This window comes from Anas acuta, chromosome 3 (assembly GCF_963932015.1).
Source record: "Anas acuta chromosome 3, bAnaAcu1.1, whole genome shotgun sequence".
NCBI classification, from domain to species: Eukaryota; Metazoa; Chordata; class Aves; order Anseriformes; family Anatidae; genus Anas; species Anas acuta.
Genome location: NC_088981.1, coordinates 35,780,390 through 35,797,833, shown reverse-complemented (window position 1 = coordinate 35,797,833; position 17,444 = coordinate 35,780,390). Strand labels below are relative to the sequence as shown.

At 41.8% G+C, this 17,444-nt stretch overlaps 1 long non-coding RNA gene across 1 annotated transcript in view; it reads left to right on the top strand.

Annotated features, from left to right (window-relative positions):
• LOC137853817 (uncharacterized) overlaps nt 1–13,569 on the top strand; it is a 37,948-nt gene extending 24,379 nt beyond the window's left edge. The window contains exons 2-5 of the long non-coding RNA XR_011094739.1: nt 4,387–4,489; nt 4,818–5,135; nt 10,981–11,162; nt 12,627–13,569. This is a non-coding gene — a long non-coding RNA (uncharacterized lncRNA). The remainder of the gene's footprint in view (nt 1–4,386; nt 4,490–4,817; nt 5,136–10,980; nt 11,163–12,626) is intronic.
• The last annotated feature ends 3,875 nt before the right edge of the window (nt 13,570–17,444 follow it).

The window sequence follows — 17,444 nt, the reverse complement described above, 5'->3', positions numbered from 1 at the left end:
CAGGTTTTTTGTTTTTTTTTTTTGGTAGAACAACATAGTTATGATTTCTACTATCTACCTTCAAACTTGCCTCATAAATAAAAACAAACAAGCAGACAAGTAGTGATAATCTGGCAGAGAATTAAATAAAAGTGTTTTTTTTTTTTTTTTTTTTTTTTCCCCCCTAGGGATCTGAGTAGTCAGCTCAGAGAGAACTAAATCTTCTGTATAACACATGGAACTTCGTTCAAAGATGCATGAACAAATGCTAGTACCATGTATTTTTTTCTCTTTTTAAATTAGTATTTTATTTTATTTTATTTTCTGAAAAAAGGGTGCAAGAAATTCTGAAAGCAATGGTTTGCATATGCTAAGTTCCTGCTCTATCCCTGTTGCTTTGAAGATGTAACTATGTAAAAAATGCTGCTAATGGAATACGGTTTACGAGTAAAGCACTAGAAACTTATGGTGTTTTGTGTGCATATTTTGAGCTGTGGCATTAACCACCTGAGTTTCTTTTTCATTAGCAACACATAAAAAATTAAAACAAACAGAGAAACAAACAATTTTCCTGAATTTCCCCTAAGGTTGAGTTCAAGTTCACCTTGTGATACAAGAAAAGTTTAGTAATTTCTTTCTTCACTGCAGTTTGCTTGACAATCTCTGGTCCTCCCACCTGTCAGGAGAGACCTAAATATAGTGTCTTACTAATGAAGAGGATCTGCAGCAGCAGAAGTCCAGGATTGCTCACATCAATTTTAACCAGCAGCCCGGGGCTACTCGTGTTCCAGGCTATGTTTGAAAAGCATCATCTTATCTTTCTGAAGGCCCTCCAGTCTCCTGGCCTGGTTGTTTCATGAGTGAGAAGTCCCTTCCCCTCAATGTAGCAACATATAATTTTCCCCAGATCTGTAATATCCTCCGAATACTGTTACATTTCTTTCTGCTGTCTCTCACTTCTTGTATCCTCTTTTTCCTTCTCCCTCTTCCTCACCTTTTTCCCCTGCTCTTTACCTAACAGGTCTGTCTTCTGCTCCAGTTTTTCTTAGCCAAAATTTAGGAGTAAGTTCATTTGATGACACATTGCATGACAAAGGAAAGAAAAGCCAAGAGTAGCCAGTGTTCTTTCCAATGGCGAGCTGGTGGGAGGCTAAAAATCTTTTATACGCTTAAGACTTAGCAAGCATCCCTGCTCTCTCTCTCCCTCCCTCTCTCTCTCTCTCTCTCTCTCTCTTTGAAGTTCAGCTTGACACCTCCTTTTGGTGCAGTGAGGGTTCAATTTAAGCAGAACGAATAGCTTTCATCTTCTTTGTGGAAACTACTGGTCTGACCCATGGCTTCCTCTCCCATAGCTTCAGTAAGGAGTTCAATCTAGGCTCCCTTTGCAGTCCATAGAGAGAAGTCAGCACCTTCAGAGAAACTCATTGCACTTACCATAATCCCAGGTAAGCCCTCCTTGGAAATGCCACCATGTCCATACCATGTCATAGAGGAACAACCACACACTTTTGCCTGCCTGCATATTTCACATGTAAATGGCTAAAATGAGTGGAAGTCCATCCACAGAGCTGAGACTGGGATCCCAAAAGCAAAAAAGATAGAGCAGCAAAGTCCCCAGGTGAGGGGAAGAGCTTCTCAGAAAGAAAACACTTCCTGCATACTTCTGCTCCTGGTGCACAGTGCCAGAATCAGGACAGTGGTGGCAATGCTTGGATCCTTCCTGTGCCAGGTCAGTAAAACACCTGATTCTCAGGAGTTGAATTATTCGTATTGTATAATTGAATTGATTCTGTGGGCAAACTTCTTGTCATGGCCTGCCTTGTTGCCCTCTCCTCAGCCACAATGTGTCACGGAGAAGGACATCAATGTGCTCTCCCCAGGAAGGGCATGCTGATCTGCTCTAAACAGGAGTTGTCGGAAATATTTGGTTGGTAGGAGGGAGGTTGTTGGGAAGTGATCTCATTTGAATTGGCATCCTTAGGGGCTATGGGAACAAGCAGGGTCAGAGCAGCCTGGCAGTGCTCCCAAAGCCACCTCTTTCATCCTGGAGAAACCAAGACCCGTAGTGACTACAGCACGAGCTGCATTCACAGTGACTATCCCAGCTCATATATGCTCTTTGTGCACACTCTTCCAAACCTGGTTTGTCATTGTGTCAAGGAGGTCCATGCTGACACGGTATTAATCTGAGAAGATTTTGGACTTCAAAGTATTGGACTTCAAGTATTTGGCTTCACTTTGTTTTGCTTATAACTAGGTCTGTCTGCAACCTGGCATCAGGCAGATGGCCTGGCCTCATACTGCCTGCTGGCTTTTGCAAGTCTCTCAGTCACAGCATGCCTTTACACACAAGGACAGTGCCTACTTCCTTGGTAAGATGGCCTTATGTCATTTGGCAATGATGCTATTATGCAGTAATTCTCTCTCAAAATGCATAACAGCTTGAATATCTAGGGAAAGGAGGTCATTTAGAGAGGGCTTAGCCTGGTAGAAGAACTCTGCCCACATAGCCCTGTACCCTGTCCTTCATGATAGACAGCAATGTCCTCATAAGAAGCTATACAAGAAAATCCAAAGTAATCCTTCCCCTCCAGTATCTGGACAGCTTCCAGCACTTTTACCCTGTTCATAAGATCATCCAAGTAAGATCTTTCCCAGTTTCTCAGACTCAGTGGCTCAATGCCACTGCATCCTGCCACTGGAGGCTAGCATGCACCTCCTTAGCTCTCTGCCTCTGTAAGTAATTCAGTTCATAATCTACATCTCAGTGAGCAGCCCCTCTGGAAGTTAATTAAAAGACAAACTGCAGCACAGATCATTAGTTTGCACATGGGCCAGGAATGAGGAATCACTGTGGTCCTGCAAAATTAGGAACAGATGCCCAAACAAATCTCTAAGCAGGCCTAACTAGCAAGCCTTGGCATCACATCTCGTCTGTTAGGGAGTGCTGCTCTACTGCCACTCAGGCAACAGCAACAGTGCTGTGAATTCTCATAGTGCAATGTTACCAGTTCAAATGAAGCAAATATAATTGCTGAGACCTACGGCAGGTAGCAAAGTGTTCTTCCAGACCTTTAATCTGCAGAAAAAAAATTACCTACTTTCTACGTCAAAGCAAAAGGTGTACAACTGGGAGAGGTGATGGGGAAAAGTGACCAACAGTCTCCTGCTAGTAGAAGTTTCCATCTGCAGAAAAGATACAACATAAACAATTCCCACACATCCAACTGGCCCAGCTCTCTTAGTGTCCGGTTTTTAAGTGCTCCACTGAGCACTTCTTGTTTTCATCCTGCACTTCCCATACGTGTGAGAAGAGAAAACTCTACATAGATACCTGTTTTTTTGGCTCTCCATCGTAACACTGCTGCAAGTCTCCCTTGGCTCTGAAACCTCAAAAAGATTTCAAATCCAGAGAGGTTTTCTGAGACTTGCTGCTACCTTTAGCACTTTCTGCTCTGGTCCACTTCTCTCTTGAATTTCTTTTACTTGTTCTCCATTGATTTTGGAAAATCTTTAACCTGCATTTCTGATAAGTTACACATCTAAAGCCCCCTGCAACAGCTCTGCATATTGAAAGAAGATGATATTGATGGGAGAGAAACCCCTCTGCTAAGCTGAAGCTAAGAGGTTTCCATCGAGTTTGGGGTCCTGCTAAACCACGTAGCCCTGTCACACAGCACAGGATCACTGCCTCTTTCTCTTGTGCAACCCCTAAGTGTCAGGGATAAGTGGCTGGTTGACCACAGTGCTCAGTCTGTGGTCCCTGGTCCTGGCATGGTGGTGCTGGAGCGAGGACGTGGAACTGTGGTGTGCAGCTCAGACCTGGCAGGGAGGAAGCCAGTTCTGGGAGCTTTGTCCTCAGTGCCTAAACAGTGAAAGGAGCCACAAGCAAAACCGTGTTATGGACTGGGACTGGTGCTCCTGAGCTCTGCAGAATGGGGAGACAGCAACTAAAACAGCAAAATCACAGATGGTGAGCTCAGGGTACATGTACTTCAACAGTTCCTTTGGAGACCCTAACACTAGGAAGAAAAACAGGCATGCAGTGTTCAAACCTACATGTGTGCCAGAATTTTGCCTGGGAAGACACGTGCAACTGACAGCCCTCTTGGACCTGTAAAAATATAGCGGTCAGCCCTAGGGAATTTGTGGGCAGCAGAAGTCTCTCAGTGCTTTTTCATCTACTCAGGGGGCAATAAAGAGGCCAGCAGGCAAAGTCTGGAAGGTGAGGTTGTTATGACAAAGTCAACAGAGCACAAAAATCTTTGGAGAGGCAGAGATATTGCCTTGCTATGAACACTGCTTTCTCAGCTAAAAACTTAGACTGAAGAAAAAAAGAAAAAAAAAAGCAAACTTTGAACAGCTTGGGTGAGCAAGTCAATAAATGACTGCTTTCTATTTCCTGAGAGAGAAATACTACAAGGAAACAGCCTCAGAGTCTACTGAATAACGAAGAAGATGGAGGAGAAGGAAGAGGAGAAGAAGAAGAAGAAGAGGAAGAAGAAGAAAGGTATTTTGATATATTTTTTAAAATTTTTTCATGAGGGAAAATGATAGCATGTGTGAAAAGGGATAATAAAGATTAGGCTGAGCCGGGATGGGGAAAGAGAACTGACACCCTTTCTGTAAGTAATGTTAGAAAAGCAGATGAAAAAGGAAACAGGTTTGAATTATACTGGCATATAGCTACAGGAACACAGCCATCAGTCAGAAGAGGAAGACTTTTTTCTTTGTGTAGGGGCTGAGCCGGGCCAAGCCTCCAGATCTGCAGGAATTAGTTAAGGCTGCTAAAAACTGTTGTCTTTTTTTTTTTTTTTTTTTTTCCCTTTCTCACCCAGGTGTCTCCTGCCATCAGCCTTGAATTCACAGGTTTATGAGATAATATGCACGCCTTGGAGGGAACCACATGTACATCTTAGTATGGAGATGGGACTCAGCCAGGGACTCTCTGGAGCCAGGTGCTAGAAGAGGTTCTACAGTCAGATGATATAAATCAGTGATCAACTGTGACCCTGAATCTTTGTGCATCACCACTGCACACAGTGCCAAGATGAGACTGGCTCCGCCCCAGTGTAGCTTTTACATACAAGGAGAGAAAAATGTTTTCTTGCAGCTGCCAAATCCCCAGATATTTGCACAGGGACACTGTGAGGAGGGTGAGTTGAGGAGATGCTGGCCTTGGAGAGCTTATTTTCCTTGCAACTCGTAAAATGAGTTATGCCATCACAAAGTTGGCATAAAAAGCTGTCAGACTGAAGTGTCAGATTCTTCGGCAGTGATATTTTATGCTGAGCTAAATGATGACACCATACACATAGCACAGAGAAAAGATGGTGCTGTTTTGTTGTTAGAGCAATAGCAGGTCCAAATTTTCTGTCATTAAGAGAGGTACTGTTGGAGACAGTTACAGTGAAAGTGCATTTGATGCAGAAGTTACTAAACTCGGCTCATGTGCCAAATTCGCAGTGAGCATAAATCAGTACAACCCTGCTAACTTGAGTGGTGTTGACTTACATCAGCTGATAAATGAATCAGAAATGTTTCCATTTAATTGGGAGAGACAAAAAATATCTCAGGGATACTCTTTAAGCTATGAGAAATGGGAATGTACTTCCAATGCTGATAGTTTTTAACTAGTTTTTTTGACGGGTAGGATAGATTTGTTTCTGAGTCCTTTTAATACATGACCCGTAAAGGCAGAAGCTTGCAAGACCACATCTTAAAACTGAATAAGCCTATGAGCAGAGCTATCAAGCACAGGGTGTATTAAAACAAACAAAGAATTGAAAACATGCAGCTAGTTCAGAGGACAAATTCAAAACAATGATGTTTTCATTGCAGTAAATGAAAGGGCTCACTTGGCATCTGCCATCATGGAAACATAAAATGCCACAAATGCCAAAAGGCTGAGCACATGTAATTGGGCAGATAGCAGAGAAAGCAGCTTGGACAGTGCTTTAGCAGAAGCTGCTTAGAGAAGAGATTTAAAAAGGAAAATCATGAGTACAAGCAAATGGAGACAATAAGTGAGAATGAGGGGGGCTGCTGAAGGAGATGAGTCAGAAGAGAGCAAAGAGTTGGTAGAAGAGACAAAAAAAGAGGCATTGAAGTTGCAGAATTTCAAAGGAAATTATGTCTGGATTTGTTGTAGAATTTAAAGGGCTGGTGCCTTTGCCCTGTGTGAATGAGATTGCTGGTGCCGATTGTGCCGGCTGAGGATCTGACCCAGTGCCTGGCAGCGTGTCCTCAGCAGTCTTTAAATAGCCCTCCCCAAGTGCCTCTGTCATAGTTTGAATTACACTCATGGCAAAGCAAAATGGATAACAACAAGATGCTGGATAATGAGATGCTAACGAGGACTACAGTGTTCACAGGTGCCTGGGAGGCTCATTCTGGGATGAAAATTAAGTAGCCACTTCCTAATTAAACTTTATCTGTTTGCACAACCTAGAGCTTACTCCGTGTCTCAGAATATGGCCTCCAGTCTTGAAGGCCCATGTAAGATATAGAAACAGTAAAAATGACCAGAAGCTATATACTGGTCCTAGGTTAGTACTAGGTGTGCCATGAAAACTGTGCTTCACTTTTGTTTTATGTAAAGAATTAATATCTGGTAACGCACTGGTGTTTACACTGACAGAATTCAGTAACATTTTAGTAGGTTAATGAAATGCAACCTGTTTTATCTTGTCCCTGCCCTCTGAGATCTCGTGGGGAAGACAATGTTTTGTCAGAACTTTTGAAAATGCCATGACAACTAGCAGGGGAGATAAACTACCTCCACGTCAGAAAATAGCATCTTTCTGGCAATCAAATGCAACTACATAGCATAGCATACAAAGTATACGTGAGCTGAACAACTAATGAGGAGATGTATATGTGTGAAAAAAAGGCAGCTGAGAGGCCTGATTTTTATAGATCCACAGGATATTAAATAATAATAAAAATAATAAAATAAAATAACCACACAACTAAACACCCCCGCACCTGCCATTAGAAATGTCCCTTGTACCTCCAGGGAACAAAATGTATTATGAGAATTTTGGAGACTTGTTAAAAGTTTGTGGCTAGGGAACAGGAAAAGAAAATCAGATACCACCCTAAAAAAAATCCCTAAAGCTTAAGGAGCTGTTTTTCCTGGAAACATGCATCACCCTGAAAGCTGTGCTTTTCATAAGTTCTTAGTAGTATAAAAATTTTTCAGAGAAACTTTGCCTTCAGAATTTCACTTTCTGAACGGTTTGTGCTGAACATAAAAGCAATTATGTAGCTTCTGGATGCAAACATAGACAATTTGCTCTAATTTATACTGCTTGAAAACTAGATTTAAAGCAGTTTAAATAGAAGTGAAGTCTGGTTTGCTGAGTCAAAGGAGTACCAACACTACCAAAAAAAAAAGTGTTGAGATCCCATCTGTGTCTTGTCCCAAAGAGAATAATTACAATTTCTCTGCATATGGAATGATAGCTAGCTTTGAAGGTGTAAAGAAAAAATGTGATAAGCACAAAATACAGAGAACCAAGCAGTGTCAAAGCTAAACACCAGCATTCAGGTACAATCCTGGGTTCCTGCCACAGTCTTTTAAACTTTGGCTGTGCTGTTTATGCCACAACATCTGTAGATTACAGAGAGGCCCCAAAATTACTTAATTGACCAAACAAAGAAACAATCTGTTTAAGCTGTAGCTTGTAACGTTTGTAGAAAGTCAGAAGGTGCGATAGGTAAAGGGTGAGCTATGCATCACAGTGATCCCTGACTGCTGCCCTAATAGCATCTGAGATCAACTGGAGTTTCTGGAGCCTTCTCTGGTGCCCAAGACCAGGGGCAAGGCTGGTCTATTCCTTCCCATACCTGGAACTACTGCAGCAGAGCTCAAAACCTCTTAGCCATGGATGCTGGGGTTAAAATAGCTTATTCAGCAACAGTTTATGTATATTGAACTTGCTGGCCTATATCATTTTGTATATACCAGAATATTATATTTTAAAAAATTCTATAACATCTCAAACCAATTGTCCGTATTTTAGTATGGAAAAAAAGAGCTAGTAAAGAAACATACCTAAATTATGGTCTGCAGCAATGCTAGCCTCCACCATTACCATGTTTCAGCCTTCATCTGAATGGTGTTAAATGCATTACCCATGCCACATGGTTGAGCCAGCAAAAAAATTACTGGAAAAGAGGCTTCTGGGCCGGTAGACAGAATGGAATTTAACACTGAGTTGAAGCAGACAAAGCATTTCATGTAGATTCAGAAAACATAAAAACTCCTGAAGTTCCTTCTGATTGCTTGAAATATATTTTGTCCATAAACTTATAGTAGATGACCATGAAATTTCAGGCAAGTAATTGTTTTGTGTAAACTGTACTTTCTGTTGAAAAACTATTCCCAAATAAAATTCCTGGCTAGAATTTTTTCTCAAGACTGAAAGAGCCAGGCATTAGAAATGCACTGAATCTTCTGGGACTTGTGATAAAGGGCTAGGAACAATCAAGATAAAACTCCCAGAAGAGAAGAAGAGATTGTGTTATTCCACTGAGATCGAAGCCTGTCTCTGAAGACCAAGGTCTCTAAGACATTTTGAAGCTAAATGTCTGGGTGTTTGTACAACATTTACAGAGAGGGGAGGTGATGCAAACAGCATGTCATTATCTGATTTACATCACTGGCTCCATCTCACACTCTTTATTATTATTATTTTTTTTTCTTTAGCAATTTGCCATTTTATAAGAAAGTAAAGAGGACTTTAAATCTACTCCAGCTATATATATATATATATAAAAAAGTTTACTCTTTGAGCTAGGAGTTGTTTCTTAATATACATTTGTGGATATAGCCAGCTATGATGAACAAAGAAAACTTGGACCTCAGCATTTGCTTATACTATAATATTAATTATTAGTATAATATTACTATACTATATAATAGCATTACTATAATACTGTTATATTAACTATAATAATTACTACTACTGTAGCATTAATAACATCTGTGGAAACAGATATAATAACAATAGCCATTACTGCCACGAAAAGTGGTGGCTTTGTGATTCTAATGCAGGTAATCTTCCCTTACTCTCCTCTCCCTGGGTAAGCCTTTCAAAACCAATTTTATTCATTAGCAGAGGAGGGTCAATTGAAGTCAGCTCTCTGATTGTTTCAACTTGAACACACAGCTTTTTGTTCAAAAATTTGTTCAAGAAATTTGATTATTATGTTAATAGGAAAAAATAAAAGGTCTTCCTCAGCACTTGGTGTGAGCTGGAACCATTGCTTCATGGGGAGTATGGTCCCTAACTCATCAGGAGCCAGGAGCTGCTGCCTTGCACTATAGTGTGACCTCTGGTCAGCACTGATAGGCAGCATCTTGGTACCAAGCATCACTTCCTGGCTTCTGCCAAATTCCCCTGCTGAATGAAAATGGGCAAACTCTCCCTCAGTTTCATGCATGTTCAAAACTCAGCAAGAGCTGGAGCAAGGTAAAGAAGTGCTTCAGAAGAAAGGTACAGTTCTGTTTCTCAAAGGAAAGTCTCTGCCTTGTGTACAGCCAGTTCCTCCCCTGGCAGTGTACAGGGCAGCTGAGCCCTGCTCAGTTCAGAGTGAAGTCATCACCCACCAACCGATAGGCAATATATTACTTCTGGGCAGGGCAGAGATCTATTTTTCCCCCTAAACTACTCCTGGTCCAGAGGTTGGAATACAGCTAACTGTGCGAGATGTTGGCTCATACAGTGTTTATTCTCTTGGCACTGTGTTTGTGAAATGCAGTCCACAAAGTACTGCGTGGTGTTCGAGGGCTTATATTATTGCAATACAAAATGAGAAGATTATCCTCTGTACAGTCCTGTTCCACACATTTTACAGGCTACAATCTGAGCTGGCTAGCAGGTAGCTCCATGCAGGGGTCAAGAGCTGTGCATGTATTCAGAAAGAGCTCCCTTCCCTCCACTCTGTATCCTGCTGGCCAAAAGGCTCATTGCCAGAGCAGAGAGCTTGAGGGATGCTTTCTTGCCCTTGTCTACGCTACAGATAATGAGGAAGGTCTTTAGTCTCCAGGGCTGTCAATCTGGCAACTTCTCATCTGCATTAAAATTGGTCAAAAGATGTTTTTTAAAAGAAAATATAATGAGGGGATGCACTTAGGAAAATGAAAAGCTTGGCTGCCTTTTTATCATTTCTCAGGCACTTTGTGTCCTTCTCTGATGAGAGCTATTGTCATTCAGGGCAGCTCATCGTCTCCTCGTGCTGGGAGCAGATATGGGCTTGGCACCTTCTTCCTCTCCTGGTGACAGCCAGATATACACTCTGCTCATTTCCTCCCTGATAAGCTTGCCATCCTGCTTCAGAAGCTTCTCATATTTCATTTGGCTTGTCAGATAGAAGCCCCTGGTACAGGCCATTCATGGAGATTATTTTTTGTTTTGGCATTATATTAGAAAAGGGAATTTCTGAGTTACCTCCCCCTCTTCCTCATATTCCTTGTTCCTGTCTAAGCATATGGATGCTGTAGCCCCTTTCATCCAGGGCTCTTCCAAGTGCTGTTACAAATGCTGATGAAGTCTTGCTATTTCCTTGCATGACTTGTGCATGTCTTTCTCATTATCTGAAGGTGTAACTTGGGTCTGAAGAAATGGGTGGCCTTAGTTTCAGAAGCAGTACCTGTCTTCTATGTCCATAGGGTGTTGTCCTTGATGTTGTGGTCAGGTGTGATATGACTGAGACTGCCAAATTAGTCTGTGACTGGTGCAAATAATGATGGGAAACAGGAGTTCAAACCTGGATGCCCTCCACTGGTAATTTATTTTTTTATTTATTTTTATTTTTTTTATTTTTTTTTTGTGTGCTGTTAATTTGTACATGAAGGGAAAGAAAGAGGGAACGTGTTCAATCTGCTATCTCTATTTTGTCCTGGGTACCTATTTTTCAAAATGATGCATCCTGATGTAAATTGGAGTGAAAGAGTGAGGCCCCACAGGGCTGTTGTTCTTTTCTGTGTGTTAGGGTCAGTAGGGAAAGTTGGCCCATCACCAGGTAGAGGGAGACCTCAGCCCCTTGTCCTCAGGGAAAGAACCCATTTTGTGAAGCTCCCTACTGCAGAGGACTAGCTGGGGCCAGAACTGGGGTGCAGAAGGATAAATAGGGCCTAAAAAGACGACAGGAACCTACCTCCTCCCTGGCATCAGGTAAATCGTTGTGTGGAATAAAACATCCTTGCTTCATGGGATTTTGCTGGGAAGGTGGGATGAATTTGTGATTGTGTGTGTCTGTCAAAGAATATGGTAATAATGGGCCTGTAAGAAGAAACACACAGGCTATGCAGTTAGGATAAGCCCTGTTAACAAGCTCTGCTCCATAATTATTCAGTCAATATGCTGTCAGTTTATAAAAAGAAACTTTTTCAGGGTGGTTTTAGTGCCCACATTATCACAGAGATATGCTACTGTTCTGCTCTAACTTAAGCTCCTAATATGTTCTGCCAAAATGCTAGGTGCTTGCGACCTGACTTACAGAGATGCAGAGCACCTGTAGTTCCACATAAAGCTAGAGAAGTTAGAACCAAGGTCAGTCTGGCTCATTATATTCAGCTGTGGTATCACCGGTCTGTTTGTCCAAACATTTATCTTGCAATCACACTCAAAGCATTTTCTGTTTGAATGCAAAAGGCACCGTGAATAGGTCTGAAAAGATGGGCATTATTTGCCTGTCTGACTTGTCCACACCCAATATGAGGGAAACTTTATTCATTACTGGTACACCAATTAATTGACAGAACACATTGAGACTGACAGGAGGAGACAACAAAAAGAAAGTAACCAAACCAGATAATAGTCGCTTTTCAACAGCATCGATATATTTCCCTGCCTGTAAAGGTGGGACTTTCTGAATGAGCTACTCGCTTCAATAGAGACCATTAGAGAGAACCAGCTCTTCCCTCATTAAGGGACATTTCAAGCCACTGTACAGCAGAAACCAGAATGTTTGAGCTTGAGGGCAGAGCAGCCTTGCTCAAAGCTGAGGAGGGAAGAGCTGTGCCCTGAAGTGGCAGTGACTATGTCCAATGACGTGAAAGCTCCTGGCTAGGAGCAGTGTCTGCTCTGGCTGTGTCAGCCCCAGGCAGGCAGCTGGGGAGGTGCTGGGGGATGTCATGCGCCATCATGGCAAACTGAGGGGTCCTCCAAGAAACCAACCTGGTAAATACCCAGTTTTCATCTTCTTCTTCCCTTTTCTGGAAACTGTTGCTGAGTGTAGCAAGCAAATACAACTAAAAAACCTTCACGCTCTTTGTAGAAGAGAGGGTTTTTTAAGAGCTAACACCATTGAGTGAAGTAGCTGTTCCAACAGCATTTGAATTTTAGATGTAAGACCTTGATTGTCTCTAAAAGCAGCTGCCACTTTACATTTAGCTACAACTACAGTGCAGACACACATATGTACACACTATGTTCTTTCTGTAAGATATTTTTTTCTTGTTTTCCTCTTGACTGAATATTGAGGGGCTGTTCAGTCTACAACCTTTCCTATCCCTATCCTCTTGGACAGTATTGTAAGGCTGGAGCTATAATGACGTAGATACCCTACCACTCCCCATGGTGGCATTCCAGAGTAATTTATTTAATCTTTTTTTTTTTTTTTTTTTTTCCCTGAAGGTCTTCTTGCTTACCTTTCTTGTGGACACACAGCAGTGAGGGAGGACAGAAGAAGGCAGAACTCCTGACCCTCCTAGGAGCAAGATCTAGACATAGAAATTGCTTCTGCTCTCCAGGCAGGCTGCCAGCCCAGTTCCAAGATTTCCCAGCTGCTGCCGTTCAGACTTGCTTCAGCATTTGTCAGGGACGAGTGACTTCAGAGTCTGGGTCCTTGCCAAACCACCCTAGGCAGCTCATTGCACTAATCCAAAACTGTAATTGGGAGGTAGGAGGGGGCAGTGGGAGAACGTCTTATCCCCACCACAGCCCTGAGTTTTTGTTAACTTAGGATTATAAGAATAATGAACAAACTCAGAAGCCTGTCTCCTTTATTTAGTTAGTTTTGGGGCTGTAGCTAGCAATCCATTATTGTCTGTGCGATGTGTTCCCAGTCCAGCCTCTTATCAGAGGTGTTTAGCTATGCAGTGCACATAAGGATGCCCATCGGTATTGATATATAGATTCCCAGCACATCCATTGTGTTTTACATGCCTTGCAATTAGCTTTTGCTTTATCTACTGTGTGCCTACCTCGCTGTACGTGTGCCAGGAAAAAGAAGAGTCACACTGGGAGGGGAGGACTAGTAGGGCTAAAGAATTACTGAGGGAAAGTGGAAAGCAATTTGCAATCTGATAAAAGCAATGTAGGGCCAGATCCTGCCAAATGCTGATGCTGTGGGGAGCAACTGTACCTCTGCAATACCCGGGATGAAGCCTGCTGTAGTGAAGCAATACTGGATGGAAAGCAATATAAGGTGGAAAGATGTGGTGTGTAGCTTGGAGCAATACTGCAAACCTCATGAAGCAGTGCTGGCATGCTACAGCGATCAGAGGGCTAGCAGAAGGAAAGAGACATGAAAAAAAGAATGGAGAAGACATGGAATATATTCTGATGGTCTAAAACACTGTGAATTTAGTCCACAGCAGGTTGCATCAGAGGAGGCAAATAGCTCAGCCTGATCCAAGGGGTCACTACCAGCTCCTTCACAGTCACTGCAGATTTTTTCTGCAGACTGTACTCCCTCCTCCAGCCATGAGAGCACCAGGTTTCCCTTACATGGGTCACTTAGTGTAGCTGTGGGTCCTCAGAGACTCTGCTAGCAGGTCTTCCAAGTGACCCCAGCCTCTCTTGCTGGGGTCAGCTTGCTGTTTTCTTGCTTCTATGCAGGAGCACCTGGAAGAGGCATGGATACAGGCAGGCAGTGTCTGGGCACATGGCTCCTCTCAATCCAGGCCCTTCCTTATATAGTGTCGCATGCTCACTGTGCTCAGTGGGATGAACTAGATATCACTAAAAAAATCCAGGCTGTGCTTATGATTGGTACTGTCAGATTCAGGTTGCAGTTTCACAGGCATAGTCCAATGCATGACATTTATCCAAGAGTCTACCACCAGATTCTTACTGAGGTATGAAACCCAGTGGACTCCAAGGAGTTTGATGTCAGTTGAGGATCTGGCTGGCAACCTAGCCTCTGCTAAGAGATCCACCCTGCGATCTGTACTGGAATGCTCAGATTGCTTCTGGGTGTAACACTTGCTCATTTAAATCTGGCTTAAGACTCTTTGTGATGCACTGAAGTCCTGGAAGAGAAGTGGGTTGTATTTTGAAGATAATTAAGGCTTGCTCCAAAGCCTCTGTCAATTATGTTTAGCGATAAATACATTGTGGATGGTATTGTTTGAACATTTCTGCTCTCCTCTTTTCTCCCAGGTGAATAGCACATGAAGAAAACACAAGGGACCTGGAAAGGTTCAGGGCATGGTGCTGGGAGAATCCCCCTGCAACGCAGTGGCTCGTAACATCAGCCTCCCTCTGCTTTGTGCACCATGCAGTCATTCACATGTTGTAAAGCAAGGATATATCAGCAGGCCAGGAGGAAGTGTCTCACTTTACCTTCACTCTTTCTGAAAAAATGCCAGGCAGGGGAAAAACAATTTCACTGCCTCTGTAATGTTGCTTTCACTTGGTGTCTAAAAAACAATACTTCTCCTGTGCAAAAATCCACTTTTTTGCCCAAAATACATTTTTAGAATGTGCCAGACTTGTTCTCAGCTGTGGTGCTGACCCTGATATGCTTGTGCTGGCATTGCTTGCAATTGCTTCTGGTTGGTGTAGGGGTGACAAAGAGGAGACAGTGGGCCTCCACAGTTTTCCTGAAGTTCCCATGTAAGCAGAGTAAGGTGACCTTCTACTGACGAAATACAGCCCTTTTACCTTTTTACCTTCAGCAGACAGTTGGCAGACACAGCTGTTCTGCCTTTAGGTCCAGCTGCCACATACCCTTAGAGAGGAGGAGGAGAGAGAGACTGGAGGGAATAGGGGAAGGGGTAAGTACAGCTGAAAGGAGTGCTGCTACATCTATTTTTTTATTTTATTTTTTTTTTTTCTACTGCCATAGGCGTGTGCTGTTTCTGTGCATCTTTTAATTTGTGCCAGGGTGAGAGAGCTGTAACTGACTCCATCTGGCTCTCTCCCTTTAATTACCTCACTGCCACAGTTTTTCATTTGCTATTTGTTACTGGTCCACACCATTTGCAACAGTGAACACTATTGTAAGCAGTGGCTTCCCTTGTACATAGGAAACAAGTGATTAGTACACATGAGTGGAAGGGTTGAGTGGCCAATGCATGAAAAGTGGTGGAAAGAGTTGTGAGGACAGTTTGGAAAAGGTGTTGGGAAGTCAGTGAGGATATGCAGGGGGAGATTGCCAACTGCTGCTGCAGTGTCTCAGTAAATTATTCAACTAATAAAGACTCAGTTCAATTTTACAAGCACGGTGTCCTTTTATATTATTATCCAGTATGTAGTACATGAAACACCAATGAATTATCTAACAGGAAATAAATCTGTAAAAGTGCATAGTAAATCCTACTGTAACATCTTCAACAGCCTTCTTAACAAATGGTCTAAGTGTAAGTGCCAAGGACTATAAGATTACACTCACCCAGAGTCAGAAATGAATAAATAAATACAACATTGATCTCAAATTCCACTAACAAATCCACTTCCATTTCAGTTAAAAAAAAGAAAATCAATAATTCAAGGTGTTATCATATTTCTCATTCTTATTGTCTTAAAAGTCTACCAGCTGGGCCAGCCTATGAACAAAATTGGTATATTTAAAAAGAGGGAATAAAAGAGAAAAAAAAATGTTACAGAGAAGAAAAAAGATGTATGGGATATTCATATATATATATATATATATATATCAGACTAAAAACTCCAGGTTATTATTATTATTATTATTATTATTATTATTATTATTACTTTGTTTTGTTTATTTCCACTCACAATCAAGAATGGGAAAACTCAAGGCAGGTTTTTTGTTTGTTTGTTTGTTTGTTTTTCAAACTTCCAGTGAATTCAAGCACACAGTTTCAATTAAAATTATGTGAGCTTGATAAATCCACAGCTGGCCTAAAAATACTTTAGCTCCAACCATCTATGCATCTGGTATTTTGGAACATGTTTATATATGTAGGAAAAAAAAAAGAAAAAAAGAGGTCTTACATATGAAGAAGGGTGGGTTGGGGCTTGCATAACCCAAATTCTGACTCAGCTCTATTATTAACCTCCTCTATAATCCTGGTCAAGATCCTGACGGGTTGCAGATGAGTCTAAAAGAGTCATTTACATGCATAGGACATCCACTGAGGAGAGTCATGTTGCCCTTAATCTGCACTTAGTATTCAATACAAAATGCTGGACACAAGGCCTGTCTGAATTTCTTCCTCTTCATGAAGTGAAGAGCTGCACAAGGAGCATTCCCTTGGAGGAACAATACTGAAGTCCTCCTCTGAGAAACTCTATTCTTTCCAAACTGCTGCCTCTGCTCTCCAGTGTTGGCGAAATGTGAGACACCTGGGTTTGGTACCCTTGTGCAATGCAATCCCACATATAACCTTTTTCTCAGAGCTTGCTCTAGTAGCAACTGGTCTGTAAGTAGATGCAGGGTACAGATGCAGAGAGGTGGTTGTTCTCTGCTCTGAATTTGTTTCTCTCTGAAAGCATTTGGCACTAAGTTATATTTTGCAGTCCCAAAAGTGGATGTTGCATAGATACTTTGTATTACATGTTTGAATTCAATTCATCACCTAAATTTCCGACTATTTCCAAGAAACTTCTCCTGATTTCTTCACTTGCACTCACTGCATCTGGTCTACATCTGTCCTTCACTCTAGGCAGCTCTTTATTATTTCTCACGTCTGGTAATGTGCCTTTGCTGTCTCTCATTTCATGTGAGGGAGAGACCAGCTGGCCACAAGTCCTGTTCTCACTTCTCTGTCTCCATCTGTGAAATGGAAATTACAATGCTTTCCTGACTTGCAAACATCATATTATAGGGATAATGCACTGAAAACCTACAGGTGCTATTTTCACAGAAGGACCTATACAGCTTTCTGGAACTTGGCAGAAAAGGTGATCTTTTACAGCAGCAGTTTGTTGAATGAGTCTTTTTATATCATCGTAGAAGATTTTGCATTGTCAAAGCCCCATTTAAACATGACTGCAAGGCATCAAGGACAAAAGAAAAAGGTATCTCAATAGTACTAATTAAAGACAAATTAGCAAATGTTAGTTATTACTTCAGTGGAGGCCTTCACATTTCTAACGTTATGTCTAACAATGGTATTGATTCCTGCTGATAGTTTCCTTGCCCTTCTTGCAATACTGATACTATTGAAAACAATATTTAATTCATAAATGCTCACCATACTTCAATAGCATAGTCAAACAATCCTTTCTTCTTTAAGTAATGCATTTCTTACATAACTTTGA